Raw genomic sequence first — 17,458 nt, forward strand, 5'->3', positions numbered from 1 at the left:
TAACACTGAAGTCAGACAGTGTGGGACTGTCCTCATCCAACATTTACCACCCACAGAGTAGTCCACATCTGATCTGGTAACCTTGAGCTCCTCTTGTAGTCAGCAGAACACTTCTGGTCCCTCCATCCCACCTGAAAGCAGACAGAATTACACAGATGACTCACCCCAATGCTGTCTATTACTTTCCACTGATAATGAGTAGAGCTGAGGGTGACTAGCTCAGATGTATACCTTGTTGGTTTAAAGAACCCGAGATAAATCTCAGTCCTGTTGACCAGAAATAAATCTCTGAAATATGTATTGCAACTCCTACAATAAAATCCAAGGATCTATATCTGACCACAGAATGGGTTTATGAAGCAGAAGCAAAATGTGGTGATGCATACATTCAGCATTTCATTAATTATTTTCTCCATTAGTTTAATGTCTGTTCTGAACTAAAGAACTTCCCAAAGATTGCAAATGCAATGAGGCAATTAATACCTTATACTGAACAGCTGTCTATGGAATTTGATTCCTTCTGAATCTTTTCTATCTGGACCTGTAGTTGCATTTGAACTTTGTGAATTCAAAGTGAATTCTGGGATGACGGAAGAGAACAGCACCAATGCCACTGACCCTAGCAAGTAAATACGCAAAGAAGTTCTCATTTCCCTGTTTTGCTGATGCATAGTCCAAGTTCCAGTAAAGTACTAAGCAATGGTGAGTTAAGGCACAACAACAGACATGAAATCAGTAAACCTACTTGCATTTATAAGGTTACCAGTGGTTTGTGTTGCTGCTATGTCCTTTTACTAGGTCTGGCTGTGACAGAGTTAATTTTCTTCATAGCAGCCCATATGGTGCCATGTTTTGGATTTGTGATTAAAACAGTGCTGATATCACACCCATGGTTTAGCTATTGCCAAACAGTTCTCATATAGCTTCAAGATCTTCTCTGTTTCTCACTCTGTCCCCTCAGGAAGTAGGCTGGAGCTGGGCAAGAGGCTAGGAAGGGACACAAAGAGACAGCTGACCCGAACTGACTGAAGGGATATTCCATGCCCTATAACATCATGCTCAGCAATAAAACTCAGGGGGGAGTCTTCCCAAAATAGCCCCTGTTTGGAGACCAGCTGGGCATCAGTCTGCTGGTGGGAGGTGGTTAGTGAGTGCCTTTGCATCGCTTTTTCTTTTTCCCTCCTTTTTTTCCCCTTCACTTATTAAACTGTTTTTTTCTGGCTTTTTCTGTTCTGATTCTCTCCCCCACCTGCTGCAGGGGGCAATGAGCAAGCAGCTGCTGAGTGCTTAGTTGCGGGATGGGGTCAACCCACCACAGTCCTGTAATCCTCTATAACCCCAAACTTGGCTCCTCTAATAACATATCATTTCAATAATAATAAAAAAAGACCAATCCATCACAGGCAATTCATATACCAAACTGACCACTGACAGAACCATGTAACAAAGCTTGATCAATTATAGATAGCTCATTTTATGACAGAACTGGAGCTCTGACTAAGGTGGGTGCTACAGTCTTCAACATGGCATCCCAGTAAATGTGGATGACAAGATGGAAGAAATCCATGCATGGGTGGGACAGTCTGAAAAACATCCTCTCTTTAAAATGGCTCAATTTAAAGAACAGAAAGTCAATCTGAGGAACAATGCATTTTTGTTCCCTTTCCCAACAGAAGTTAAAACACAGTCTTCAAAGTATTGAAATGCCAATACAATCTTTATGGTTGTTCACAATTAGTTTGGAGAGTGATTTTTAAAAGTATATAATGGATGTAGGTGCACAGTTCTTGACAGCTTTTGCCCCTCAGTGCTCCAAATGAAGCACTCAGAAGATGCACTCAATAAACATTATCACAAAATATGTGTTACTGTGTCTTACAGAAGTGTGCTCTCGTATGACCTGACTGTTCATTGCGGCAGCAGAATGAGACAGAGGGGAAATAATTTTGGATTTCAAAGATTTTCTTTCTCTCTTTGCATCAGAAATACACACAAAAAATTCTCCTCTGGCTCTTACAGAAGCTCTGGAGAACACAACTGTAGCAAGAAAAGCCGGTAACATAGCGGTTAGTTCTCTTCACTGTGCCAGAGGATGATTCAAACTATTGCTCTGCCTCAGAAACCATAGCATCTTTAACTGGGGCTCTCTGAATCTCAGTGAACAACTTCTTCCCCAGCTGTTTGTACAAGTGCTGGAATACAAAGTCCACCTGTCTAGCCCATGGAATATCTGACCATTGTCACAGCACTAGCAATAGATCCTCAACAGGCCTCCACCTCTCTGATTACAGCCAGACCCTGGTAGCTCACCTCACATTGAAAAGCATAATTTTTTAAAGTACCTCATTAAAATCGGGCATTACTCAGGGCAATGTGAACAGCAGCACTGGGACCTGTGAGCACACTAGCATCAAAGCCACTGCAGGCATGGGTAGTTGTCCTGCTACCTATAGGCCGTTCACACAAAAAATAATGCCAAAGATCATTCATTTGTCCATAATATAAGTATCAAGCAGCTGAAAAACCAACAGAAAAATGTGATTGCTTTTGATCAGTAGTGGAAGTCTGAGAGCCCATGAAACTGAGTTAGGTTAAGCTTGTACCTTACAGTTTTCATCACAATCATAAAATCATAGGATATCCCTCTTCCAACAATTGTTTTGGGTTTTTTTTTCCTTTCTTTATTTTTTAGTAGCAAATACTGATGAATCCTTGAACCGTGGCTGGTTCTGTAATTCTCTTCCCCATCTCTCATCCTGAGTTCTTGCCTTAGCAACTTTCTTGGCATTTAGCTACACAGTGAAATCACATGCCATATGAAAAAACACTTCATTTTGCCAGTTTTGAATGTGCTATTTTTCAGTTTCATTCAATATCACCTCTCTCATGTTATGTATCACAGAGGACTTAAATTCCAATTTTTTTTCATGGTTTATTCATTATTTTATACACTTTTATCAGGTCCTTTCTTATTCCATCCTGATAGGAAACAAATACCCTCTGTTCTGTTTCTCTTCATATTAGTCATTTTAGAGTTGTGTTGTTTGACTTTCTAGGAAAAAAGCCTTTGTTTCTACTTCCTGTCTAGAAGAATAATGTCACCAAGACATTCAGCTGTGGAGAACCATCCAAAGAAATCATTTTTAGAATTGTCTTTCTCTTTTAAAATGGATGTCACTAACCTCTTGTGATCTGCCAGACTCAGGAATGCACACTGCTTCTGTCAGGCTTCTCACAGAAGTCTTCTGTTTGTAAAAAATACATCTCCTGGGAGGGGTTGGTTGGTTGTTTCAGTTGGGTTTTATTTTGGTTGGGGTTTTTTTGTTGTTGTTTTGGGTTTGTTTTTTTGTTGTTGTTTTGGGTTTGTTTTTTTGTTGTTGTTTTTTAAACACTTTCTCAACTCTCCCGAACTCTCTTCCTTGGGTGTCTTATTTGCCTCCTATCTTAATGAATCAGCTGATGAGCACAAGGCAATGTGCAATATCTTATTCTGCATCATCAGTGGATTGTGACCCATTCCCAAAGTCCAAATTCCACAGCAGTAGTACTCAGAAGAAGGTGGCTCTTGCATCCAGATTAGACCAAACTTTTGTGACCCTGCAGAAGCTTGGAGATAAAGGCGATTCAAATTCAAAGTACGCTTTCACTATCTGAGCAAGACTGTTCATTTTTAAGTACAGAACACTCAGACAAAAAGCACCTGCTGAAACCAAAGCAATGCACATTTTTTCCTTCATGTAATGATTCCGGTAAGCTAAGAAACACACTCACTAGACATTGGAAATTGGCAGCCTACACCAAAATTCAGATGCCCTGCCCAGCTTTTGCTCCCTGAATGCTACAGATTTTTGAATTCTGATCCAGGACTCTTACTCTGGATGCCTACATTTCAGTTAAACAATCCAAGTATCGCTTCATCTCTTATATCTGAGATGGTTTACTATGGGATTGAAATAGGATTCTTTTATCACCTCTCCAAAAGCACCATCTAAAGAGTCATTAGGCAATAACAGCAGCATTAACAACACAGAGGAGACAAGAAACTCTGGGAGTTGCTTCAGTTTGGGGATGACTGTAGCTTCCCGAGAGTCCCTCAACAGCACTTTGGAGGGGGGATAGGGCTAGGTATGCAATTAGATTCTTCAGCTATTTCAGTCACGCTGGCCTTGTCAGCCCCTGAACAGCTTACCTCCTGCCAGAAACCTGGATTGTGGTTAAATAGTGTCTCAGGAGTCACAAACTGACTACTCCATTTTGCAAGAATGAAGGACTAATTATGCTGATATCTGAAAATTAAAGGTTAATTCAGAGTGAAGAACAGTAGAGGAGCTGATAAGAAGCCTGTATGAATTGAAATCTAGACTAGTCTTGAATCCAAACATTTACCTTACAAATACTCTGAACAGAGCTGGAATATTCTGTGCAACTGTTAAAAAGATAAAATCTTCTTCCTAAGTATGTGGACATGTTGCCCACTGGAGTGGCATGCCCTATATGAATTATCCCAGCTGAAACCTGAAACATGACTTTCATATTCACAGAGATGTTTTTGTAAACTCCATTTACATGGAAGAAGATTTTCATGCTGGGTTTTTCCTTTAATTGAGCAGACAAAGCACATACCAATTAAGCTGATCTAACATTATAAAAATGATCCTAATCTGATATTTTGCACAGCTGAATGTCTTTGAGCAAACCCGGTGGGGAAGTAGAGAAGAATAAGCATATAGAGGAGACTAGAATGGGATGAGTCCTTGATATGTATAAATATATAAGACAAAATAAAACTGCTTGTAACTTCATGTAACTGTGCATTTAGAGTTTCAAATGCATAAATATGAGGGGAGAGAATATGGCTTTCCCTGAACAATACAGAGAAGGAAAAAATCTGCTACTCCTGTAGAATATTCACCACCTAATCAGAAGATTTCTTCACTCCAAGAAGTCAGAAAAAAGTAACATTTACTATTTAATGTATCTATTTATTTGCTGTGTGTGCACATACATAATTTTGATTAATAAATTTGATGAATCTGTAAGTGCAAAGTACAACTACTTCAAGTTTGTTTGGTCAAAGATCAGACATTCATTGCTGAGTAATGGAAACTAGGCTAATAAAAATTCTATGGTGTCTGGCAGAGGTGGGGGGGGGGGGAAGATGATAATTTCCTCAGAGATCAGCCCCTTGCAGTATTTTGTAGGGTCATTTACATGTAAATAAGGTATTTATAAATTCACATAGAAGTTAGGAGAATCTGGATTTGGAATATTGTTCTTAAATAAATAGTAGTATTTGTGTTTCTGCATCAAGTTTTTCAGACTGTTTATTTAATATTGTTACTATTTGCATTGCACCCCCTGCTAAGATCAATACCTTGTTGTGTTTAGACACTGTACAACTGTTCAAGCAAAGAAGACCTGATTACATAGTATTTATAATCTAAATAGCAAACATCTACACCATTATTGGGTAGCATGGAAAGGCCCAAACTCTTTTTGCTCCCCAGTGATATACTAAAAGAATCAGATTAATCCCTTTGCCAGATTTTAAAAGGAAAGGAATGCTAATGAATGATTTGCATTTCTCGATTAGCTCTGCTGTTATTCCCAAATTCTTGCTAGCAGAGGTAGACGCTTACTTTGCTTATCCATAAAGTTGTCACTTTATAAAAATAGAAAATATTTGAGGGGAAACAGAGGAACAAACCTGGTTCAAATGGTTTCAGCAGAAAAGCAGTAGAGTCAGGAAAAAAAAGTGAGCACTACAGATTCTTAATCAGCAATGCATCCAGAAGAATTTTGATGAGTTTGTTTCTGGTTCCTATACTACCTGCTCACAGTCAGGTAAAACTCTTGTGTGACACAAAACCCACTAAATAGAGCAGACAATCTTATTTGGATGGAACACTAATACCTGACAGTATCTAGAAACGCCTCTTAGACATGCTTAACCCTTACAGACCTTGTTATGTCAGCAGAGTCTCATTAGATGGAATAAAATTGGATAGAGAGATGAACTTGATGTCATTTGATGCTCCAGCAATGAAAAGGAACATTGAGAAGTTTCAGGCGAGTCCACCATAGAACCTGCAGATGCTTTCAGCCACCTTTTTCTTAGAGGACCTCCTGTCTGCGTTCTAGGCTAATCCACTGCTAGAGTGCTGCCGCAGCCCCAGAAGAAGAAAAAAAAGATGCCACTACCTTCAAATAAATCACAAGCCAAAGAACACCAATAAACTTAGAATTTAACACATATGTTTAAAAAAATAATTCTCAATGCTTTGCTTGCTCCCCACTTTAATTTTCACACAGCACAAGCACCTATACTTCTTTTAGTTAGTTTAAAAATACTGAAAAACTGTAAGTTTCCAGATCATGCTACAAATGTGACCAACACAGGGAACATCACAGCAATCTCAAGCCTTTATTTATTTTTATTTCTTTTTTTTTAATTTATTTTTTTATGTGTTTCTTCTGTCCAGATAACAGATACAGTTTAGCCTTCTAAACTAATTTCATGAGTATCACAGTAAAAACAGCCCATATTCCCACTGACAGCTTATTGCTACCACACAGTTCATTCTACCCTAAGTCCATAAGGAAAATGATGGATACTCATGTTGTCACTGTTATACTCATCATAAAAATAATAGTTTAAGTGCTGTTGGGTAATCAACCAAAGCACCAATGGCAGACAGTTCTTAAAATTCGTTAGGATTTCAAACCCTCAGTAGAGATTCCTGTCAAAATGCTATACTGTTAAACTACTTAGTCTTCCTCAGTCTACCAAATGAAGCAGGGAGTTTGGGAGAACATTTCTCAGGAAAGCCATAGTACAAGAGCTATTTGCTTTCTCATTGGGTCAGAAATATCCACTGCTGAGAAGCAAATTTTTTTCTGTGCTTTCACAGTACCTACTTTTAAATATGTTCCTGTCCATGTTACCTCTTGCCAGCATCCCTGTCTTCATAACTCCATACAGAAGAGGCCTTAATCTGTAGGCTTTATTTCATCCTGATAGAACCCTTCCTGACAGACATCCCCTCCACTTCACCCACAGTGTCTCTCACCTGTGCTGGGATAATTAGCTAGTATAAAGCATCCTTATGAGTGGAACCTTCGCTGTCAGGGAGAAGAGTTAGATCCACACTTAAAATTATGCATTTGGCTTTCACCCTACATTTAATTTTATTTTTGCTTTGTGAACCATGACTTGATGATTTCAATTGCACCAAAATTCCAAAAACCTGAGCTGGATTCATGTCCCTAATCCACCTTTGGACAAGTTAGTTGAGCACAGATTTGTAAAACTCTTTGAAAGACATGTAAGTTCCTAAATCCACCTGGAATCAGAACAAATGGGGACCTAAATATGTTTTAAGGTTCTGAGTCCAAACTACATAGACAATACCAGGGGTTTGGAGGGGGCTCTTAGGAACAACATTCCCAAGTTTCTTTTGAAAGAGGAAGTTATTAGTCTCTCTTACTTACATGTGAATCTTTGCCAGGATTTAGGCACGGAATATCCAAGGTTTCAACAGGAATTAAATAACGAATACTTTTCAGGAACTCAGTTTTTGGACTTACTAATCAACACTTGAATACCTGGGATTCAGCTTCTCTTATCTTCTGTTTTGCATCAGTAAAATAAGATAACCATACTTTATCCATTTTCTTTATGTAGAATGGCAGTTCTTTGAGACAAGGAACCTTACTGCGCATGCTTACCACACCATCCACCATGGGACCAAGCACAATTGGTATGCTGGGTATTATGCAGTTATGCATGCCTATTCTACCTTTGGTAATGTATAGCTGTATCATGAATTCTGTTTTGTGTGTTGTTTTGATACTGGTGGTTAAAATCTCAGCTGAATAATTCAGAACCTTGCAAGATGTGTGAATTTTAAGTTACCACTGGTTTTAAAAGGGGTGAAAAACTTATTTCCAGTAAAACTATATTTGCCACTGAACAAATTATTACAGTATAACACAATGCAGTCTGATTATTGTTGTTTCTCTCATATTTGTCCCCACTTCCTTTTGAGAATGAAATGCAGCCCTGTGAAATGTCCACCCTGTGTATTTACAGCATAAATAAATTTTCAGATCAGAAATCAAGTTTCTAAGTTATCAATGCTAAACACATACTTCAAAAATTTAGGAGACACTGCTTTTTGAAGCAGCAGTTAAGACTAAAATTTTCTATTCACAGGAGAATCAATAAGAAGAGGAGGGAGAAAGGGAGGCATTTCACAACTCTGAATGTGTTTCTGTCAGGTATGATCACCAGAACTGGAATAGAAATGCTGTTTTTCAGTACATTAATAGGTACCTGAGGAGCAGCACCAAGCTCCTATGATGTTCCTTCTCTTCTTAATCCTGCTTAGTCTAGTCAATGACAAGGATATCTTTGAGGAAAGTCGGGGGGGTGGGGGGTTGAGCATTATGTTTTGGAGTTTTGGGGGGGTTTGCTTTGACTTTTTGTGGGTGTTTGTTTTGTTTTGTTTTTTTCAAAGGCACACACTGAAGCATGACTGAAAAGTGTATCAAATTGCAAATGTGACCTGGGAGCCAACTGCAAATCTCAGTGTTTGCCAATGTGAAAGAATATAGATGGGCACAGAGAATTTATTAATACTCTAGTCCTGTGCACACGCAAACTGGCATCATGTTTCCATCCAGAAAGGGACCAAGTTCCCTATTCTTTCTGCTCCAACTTTTCCAAAAACTAAACTCAGAATGTTTAAATAACAATGAGTGAGGAAACTTCAGTAGAATAAATCATTTGAGCCACAGACTTTCAATTTGAGTTTTATCTGAGTTTTGGCGACTTATGCTTTGACAGAGCTTGCAAATTAAACACACAGCCAAGCACAGACACCCCTGGGACTAACTCTAGGCACCAGTTTAGCATTGCTTTTTGGCTGTTCTTTGTTGTTCAAGCTATTTTCCTACTTTATACTTTTCTTTTAACCTGTTTCTTTCCCAGGCTGTGTTTGGAAGGAAATTAACATGATATAAATCCCCTCCCATAAACACAAAGGAATATCAAAACAGAAGCATCCAGGAAAGTACTTCACACAATATGGCAACAGTGAAACTCTTCATAATTTCATTTGCATTGTTTTTTTCAAAACAGCATCTGCCAAAATCACCAATGTCTTTTTATAAGGCGTTTATAAAGCAGTGCGTATAAAATGATCAGAACATTTCTACAGGTGTGCAGGATGAGGCAGGCAGACTAAAATCCAAAAGGACACATTTTCTCAGTTCACTGACTATTCTTAGCACAGCAACAGTAACCTTTCTGAGACTGAACTGTTCCCAGCCATCTCACACCCTGCTTTTAGAGTTGTCAATAGTCCCATTTGCACCTTTTCAGAAGGAAAGCCAGGATGCTGTATAGCTGATCTGATACATGAGCCTGGAAAAGAAAAAAAAACCTTACTGTTTACTCTAAAAATCTTTAATAACAGATTAAAAATAAGTAATTGACCTGCAATTGCATATCCAGGTGATTTATGGTAGCTGAAGGATATGCAATTTAAGTAACTAAGGTGTGAGAAAGTCTAACAAGAGGATTACTCTTACCAATACTTTTGCATGCCTTCTAATTCCATTTTTTTCTCTGGCTTCTCACCAGTATATGACAGTGACTGTTCAGGTGAAAGGACCCTCTAGCCCAATAACTTGTCTCAAATAGGCTTTTGCTATTGGTCACTGGGGAAAAATATATACACGACAAGCATATATGATATTGCCCCTCATCACTACTACTGTCTCAGCCCACAAATACCTGTAGCTCAGAGCCAGGGATGTATTTTATGCATGTAAAAATTCTTGATGGATTTCCCTTTAACTAATTTGTCTAGCTTCCCCTTGAACATTTCACTTTGTAAACCTGAGTATCCACATTTTCTGGTAAGGATTTCTACAGCTTATCTTTACAATATAGCTTAATAATTTCTTCCTTACTTACATCTTACTGCTATATAGTTTTCCATCAGCATCAGCCTCCCAAATTAATTTGGAGTTAGGTGCTATGTTCTCCACTCACAAAGGAGGAATATATTCTTTCTGCTTGAGAGGTTTTGATATATTGAAATGAATAGCTGCTTTACAAAGGAGAAATAGGTTCTTTTCAGAAATTATCATCTGAGCCTTTACAGATCCAACAGTGTAGGAACTTAGAAGTTAGCTTCAGCCTGTCTTCCTGTCTCACAGGAGGACTAACCACTGCCAGGAGATTATCTTTAACCTTCTCTCAAATCTCCATTGACAGAGATCCCACACCCTCCTCAGCATATCCCAGGGCTTCTCTCTCCTCATGGCTACAAAGATTCTTCTAACTTTGGCTGCTGTTGGAATTCAGCAACAGGTGAAAGAAAGTCAGCAGGTTATCCAGCCTTTGTGCTTGAGGACTAGCAGAGATGAGGAGCTTGGATGGATTAGCTAGATGAAGTGGCCAATATGGGCTATAACCATCATCTATTCGAAACAAAGAAATGAAGATGGGAATCAAGCTAGAAGAGGGGGGTTGCCCAGTTTGCTACAGGAAATGGACAACATATGAATAGGCTTTTTATGAGAGTACTACTTGCAAGCTCAGGGTGCAAACTGCTTGTGTTTCCTACTGATGTCTAAACTGGCTAAACTGGGTGAAGTTGGGGGGACAGGCAGGTATAGGAGCACCTACTTGAGGGGTCCCACTGAGTAGTTTTGCCTCCAAGCAAATGAAACCCATCCTGCTCCAAAAGAAAATGAGAGGCATACAAGTTCAGAGGAATTATACCAGGATTATCATACAGCAGGAGCAAGTCTGAAAGATCAGTAAAGAGAGAACGATCACACTGGGGGTCCTCTCCAGTGCAAGGCAGATGTATTTTCTCTTACCTCTAGAATATCCTTCTGAAAACATGTATTGTCTGAATCCAAGCCAGAAAGATGATGTAGGTCACTGTAGTTGCAAAATCTACCATCAGCCATATCAAGAGCTGGGGTTTTGATTGAGCATGGTTTTGGAATTGAGCATATATCTTCTAGAATAAGGAGATCCTCTGCAAGAGTGACAGACTTCACCAGAACCACAGGAAAACGACTGCTGGCATTTAAGGAGGTCTGCATGACCTGTTAGAGTGAACTGTGAGGGAAGCAAATAGGTGCCAGAGAACACATGTTTGTGATGACAACAAAATAATGGATGAAAATGTGGAAATTCTGTATTTCCAAATAAAGGATAGGTCATAGAATAGATATAGTCACATAGGAAATGGAAAACAAAGAGTGACATCTCACTCAGGTGGCAAGAGGGGAATCAAACCCACAGGGCACATGTTCCTACATAACTGCTAGAAGGCTAAGAAATAAGAGTGAGTTTCTGGGGAGTCTCATTTAATTTCACTTAAATTTTTGCCTTAAATAATTTCAATACCCTAGGCATGCTGGAAATTTGGTAGCAGATCAATGACTAAGACAGGTCAAGTGGTTAGGGAACCCAAAAGAGAAGATGCAATCTGTTAGTTGTACAGGATCTCATCCTAAAGTATTCCATTGAAGCAACTACACCATACTTTGGTCTCATTAAAGTACTTCATTACAGTAACATAATCCCAGGGGAGTAAAGAAAGTACAACAAATCCACAGGAGTCACATTCAGCTTCAAAAACAGGAGCTACAGAAAGAAAAAGCCCTTAAAAAGTAGTTCAGGCTGTATAAAAGAATGAAAACCTTACAGGCGACACTAGACAGAGCCAGTATGTATCAGGTCTGAAGACAGGGTTGAGAAAGGACAAAAGAAAACTAAACTGGCCTAGAAACAAAGCAAAAAAGGTTATTATACATGAGAAGGCATCTATCAAAAGCTGAAATTGTATCCAAAGGAAGAAACCAAGAACAGTCAAATTCTGGCAGATTAAATGTGAAAATGCAATAATGCAAGCCCTCAAAAAGAGTCAGAGAAACAAGTGAAAGGACTCAAATAAAAAAATAGAGTATTATTTCCTCAAATACATCAGAAACAGCAGTACTGCCAGAAAACCCACAGTGTCAAATGATGATAGGACTATAAACGCAAAATTCAGGAGAGGACAAGAGTACTGCAGAGAAACTAAAGTAATTCTTTTTATGAGTATTCACTGCAGAAAAAAGTGGAAAGATTTTGATATTCTCAGCCTTCTCTTTCTGAAATTGAAGTGACTTCAAAAGACATAATGGATAGATTGGCAAAGTGAATGGTAACAAATCCCAAGAATTGTTAGTGGTAACCACCATGAAACATCACAAAAAATTATAGCTATTCACCAAGAAAACCTAAGAAAACTCAAGGATGAACAAAATATTTTGCTACAGACATTACCAATGTGTAAGGTCCTGCTTTTTACTTCAAGACTAGAAAATAGCAAAGGTGACATCAATTAAAAACAAATCTGAAAAAGTTTCTAAGGGAACACTGAAGGAACAGGCCAAATTAGTGGAAACTGTAGTAAGGAATAGGTCAAGTGGACATTTGGATAAATGTGATCCACTTTGGAACAGTGACTGTGGCATTTGCAAATTGAAGTTCTGCCTTACAAACCTTTTGGAGTTTCTTAAATGGGGTCAACAAATTTGCATATAACAAAAGATTTGGTTGATACAGTCTTTTTGGATTTTGAAAAGTCTTTTGAGAAAGTCTCTCACCAAATGCTTTTAAGGAAACAAAGCAACTAGGACTAAGACAAAAGGTCCTGGTATGGATAAATAATTGAATAAAAGACAAACACAGCAGGTAGGAGTAAGTGGTCAGTTCCTACAATAGGTAGGTCTCAAGTGGAGTTCTGCAGGGTCTGCTTTAGACAAGTGCTATTTAGCTTATTTGTAAAGAACACGGAAAAGGAGTTAAGTAGTAACATGCTAAAGTTTGCTAAGCAGAGTTATTTAACATAGTAAGGATGGGGGCAGCTATACAGAATTCCAGAAGAGCTTTACAAGGCAAAGTAACTCAACAATAAAATGGCAGGTGAAACCCAATGCAGGTAAATGCAAAGCAATGTTCATGGAGGAAAAACAGACTTGGCTTTACAAAAATATCCTAGCTTTCCTTGCAAGCATGAGCTGAGAGTTTAGCAGAACTTAAGCAATCAAGTCTAATGAAGGGAGGAGAGGGGACATGGGGGAGAGAGGAGGTTCTGTGTTTCGTGTACAACCTGGAAACTTTATACTGCTCTGATTTCCTCACCTTGGAAAGGATATAACAGAACTGTAAGCAGCTCAGAGAAGGATAAGAAGTATGATCACAGGTCTGAAGTGGTTTTCATCCAAGGAATTAAGATTTGTAAAGAATAAGCTAGGATTCTTCAATGATACAAAAATGAAGTGAAAAATAAAACAAAAATATTCAAGGTTGGAAGAATTTTATGACTTCTCATAGACTATTCTTGCCTTTCTGTAGGTACCCCACTAGGGCCACTGTCAGGGTTGCTGGATTAGAAGGGCCTTTTTTCTGACCTGTATAGTCATTCTTACACAATATGCAAACTCCCTAATTAAGCCCACTACTTCATGTTGTCACCAATGACTGACATCAGCAGATTACCAGTATCTCATTATTTGATATTTACTACTAAAACTAAAAAATAAGATTGAGACAAGATTTTTGAAAAGGATATTGCAGGTTAAAAAGAAATAGTAAACATGGGATTGAACTCTGGTAGCAGTAGATCCCATACAATACATGCTCCTGTTCAGAGCACGAAAGTTAGCAGGCAGCAGCATTTGTAGGCTTAATTGCAAGCACAGCATTGTCAAAACAGTGATGTTTGGTATAGTACCAAGTTTTGTGTTTGCTATCCCTCAGCCAGCCTGTACAACTATGTTTTCTAAGACCTAAGATGTTGGAATTTACGAAGTTCGCCAAAAGGAAACAAAAAAAAGAAAAAAGTTCTTTCTGCAACACCAGCAACTTGTAGCAATGACTCTGGGGTCTAAATTACACTCAGAATTGTACTAAAACTCACCTTACTAATTCTAGACTGATATTGTGGACCTTTCTTTTAAGCAGTAGTAACGGGTTTGCTTGTCATTAACATAAATATACAAGCTAGCCTCTCCACATTCACAGATGACTTCTCATTGTTAAATGGAAAGGGGAGAAGTAGCATTATGTCATTTTTCTGCTTAGGCCTTTAAAAAGCCAGGCTGCCTGTTGTATCTGTAGAACAATGACACCTCTGACCTTGAACAGGGGGCAAATTCATTTCAAAGGTGTCAGGCATTGGCCTCTCTGTCAGTGGAGGAAATATTGGCCTAGGATCCACACTACCAAAGCAGTAAGTATGGAATCAAAAGAAAGACAATTTCTTGCACCTTCATGATCCTTCACACAAAGTTCAGCCGCAATTTGGCTCCCTATTGAGGATCACCTTAGCCCATGTGACATCATGGTAAGAACATGTGCCAGAAAACACGGGGTCTGTATCTGATTTCATCTTCCTCCTTGCTACCCATCTCCACAGTCCATGGGTTTTCATGTAGTTTTAAGTTACCACAGGTTTGCTCCAGGCTTTGCAGATTTTGCACATCATGCAAGTACCTCTTGCATAAGCTACACGTAGCTCCTCCTCCAGGACACTGCTGTTTCTCCGCACTGTTGGTACAGGATGAGAACAGTAAAAACTATTTCCATTTCTACTAATGTACTGTAAAACTCCTCCTTCCTTTTGAAATACTTTTGTTCCTGTTTCTCTCCTCTTTTAAAGCCCTTCAATGTATGTGTTACCAAAGCAAAACAGTACCAGGAAGCCTTTGAACAAGTTACAAGACCCATTTACCCTTAAAACATTCTTCGCTGATGACACTGCCATTTTTATTAATACATTAGAGTGCTGTCTGTACTGATGTTACTGCTAGTCATAAAAGTGTTGTCCAGGGGGTGGAAAGAACATATCTACAAGAAGATGCAGTCAAATCAACAAAGTCAGCCTGACCCATTACAAAAAGGAGACTCTTGAACTAAATAAACACAAGGCATGCATAACAGATTGCTCTTCAAGGTGACAATCATATACACAAACAGTAGCAAAAAGAGATCTTTCACTTGGCTTCAAAAGTCCTTCAGTGCCTAAGAATAAACCACTTATGCCAAACAACTAGACTGTCACCTGAGCAAACTGTACACATTGGTGAAGGATGGAAAAGTTAGGGTTCCTTCCTTAAACAGATGTGCATCTGCAATCTGCAAGAACAAGGGGTAACCTTGTACCTGGCCTAAGCTCAGTTCAAGATAGCTTGACATATCCTGGGGGAAAGATTTTACAGACAGTCCAGATCATTTATAACTATTCCCTGGCAGCAGACAGGTCGCAAGGAATTAATTGCAATTCTATCTCTTGTGTGGCTACACACTAATAGCCTAGTTCACACACTCCTTGGGCAGCCTTTATTTAGTATTGCCTTAGATAAGTAAGCCTGCATCTCCCCACCTTTAGTCAGGCTGAGTAGAATCCAACTCTGTAAATCATCCTGTGAACAACTCATGGAATAAAGTAGTCACAAATCATTCCGCCTGTGGTTCTTTAGTGAGCATCTTCATGTCTTTGTCCAGGCTTCATGAAAAATGAGCAACAGCAGAGCCACAGCTGGGCTCATTGGAGGGAAATGCTTTAAATGAGCAGAGGTAACCATGTCTAAATCCTCTCAGTGCTGCTGCCCAGACATTGGATGGAGCAGGCAAGAGGAGATGCTTTAATAAGTGTGAGAGAAGTGGTGGTAACAGCTTCTTTACCACCTTAGGAAGAGAAAATCAAAAAGATGATATAAAAGTCATGGAGTATGGGGTTGCACAGGATGTGGGACTTCTAAACCAGCTCACAGTAGCTCAGCATAGCAGTTTCAGAACCACCATAGCTTTTGCTGGGATTGAAGCATTGGACCCTTATCCAAATCTCAGAGAAAAATTAAAATCAGGGAGAACAACAAAGAAAAAAAAAAAAACTGAACTCCTATGTTACAAAACCTGTTTCTAGCATTGGGGTTACTGAAAGGTCTACTGTGGTAATTCTGCTGTTCCTATATGCTTTATTCTTGCTACCAATGGACGTACAGAACAAACAAAAGTGTCTTAAGACTTTCAGGTGTTAATTAATGGCATTTATTTTGTGTTTACATAAACAAACAGCTATTTCCACTTCCAGATCAAAAGAAGGAAATGTTAAAAAAAAATAAATCCTCTAAACAATCCATCCTATTTGGCTCAGGAACAGAATTATCTCAAAAGAACCAAGGAATGAAGGAGTTGCTTTAATGTGAAAGTTACAGGTTGAATGAGGTATGGCTTATAGCATGGCTGAAAACACTTTCAGCCATGCTATAGGCTATACCCTTTTCTTCAGAAAGGAAAAATGGGTAAAGAAGGGAGCTAATCAGGAAATCCTAAATTTGTCCCTGACACATTCTTCAGCTACAACTGTGAATAATATACACCTAGAGTAGGAAGTCTAAAAACTCTTACAAATGGCCTAACACTTCTGTCATTGAAATCAGTAGAGAAAATCCAAACACAGATGAAATCTTTTTCTTAGTTCTGCTCAAATAAAGGATTTATCCTTCAGTTTCTCCCTGGCAAAAATAGGAACTTGGCTAATGCTTTGCCCTTGTGCTTTTAGGGGTCAGTTAATGGATTAGGAGTAGTAAAAAGACTAAAAATAACATTTTACATCTGGTTGCTATTCATTACAGTAATAATACTCTAACTCTGATCTGGTCTGCGGTTAAAAAAAGAATAGTAAGGAACTCTGAACAGGAGACATTATCCTGCAATATTTATGTTTGTATTTAGTCTTTATTGATGTACAAAAAACCATCAGGTGTTCCATTCAAATATGCTATTTAAATATTTCTAACATTAATAACTGGTTCTATTGTCCCTATCTACTTGTCTGCCTGGGAGGAGTTCCAGGTATTTGGTCTTATTTTCCTTCTTAGATAGTAATAATGTGCTTATATTTCACACTAATCGATAGTAATTTACACTCGTGGTTTGGGAGACTCTGAAGAGCCCAACTGTTTATTGCCTTAATCTTTTTTTCTTTTTTTCTTTTGCTACTTTCTAAGAATCAACTGTTTTCAGTCACTGGCACCATCAGCCAGTCACAGACACTTCTGTGTTAGGGTTAAGGAGTAACACCTATCTCAATCTTTCATTACTTTCTCATACTAATTTTACAGCCCATATTTGTATCAACCAGACTAGACTTGCTGGGCTAAGTTATATGAGGAACTAGCCTTTGAAAAACTACAACCTTCAAACATCATACAAAGTCAGAAAGTAATGACATAGACTTTGTTTCTGGAGAAATAAATGTGACAAAAACCCCAAATTCTATATGACATACAGGAGAAATGCAGACTGGCAAAACTGCTTTTAGTTGCTTGCTTCCTAAATGGAGCATTTTTTTCAAAAATAAAGATAAGGCTTTGT

This window comes from Ciconia boyciana, chromosome 5 (genome assembly GCF_034638445.1).
Source record: "Ciconia boyciana chromosome 5, ASM3463844v1, whole genome shotgun sequence".
Classification (NCBI taxonomy): Eukaryota; Metazoa; Chordata; class Aves; order Ciconiiformes; family Ciconiidae; genus Ciconia; species Ciconia boyciana.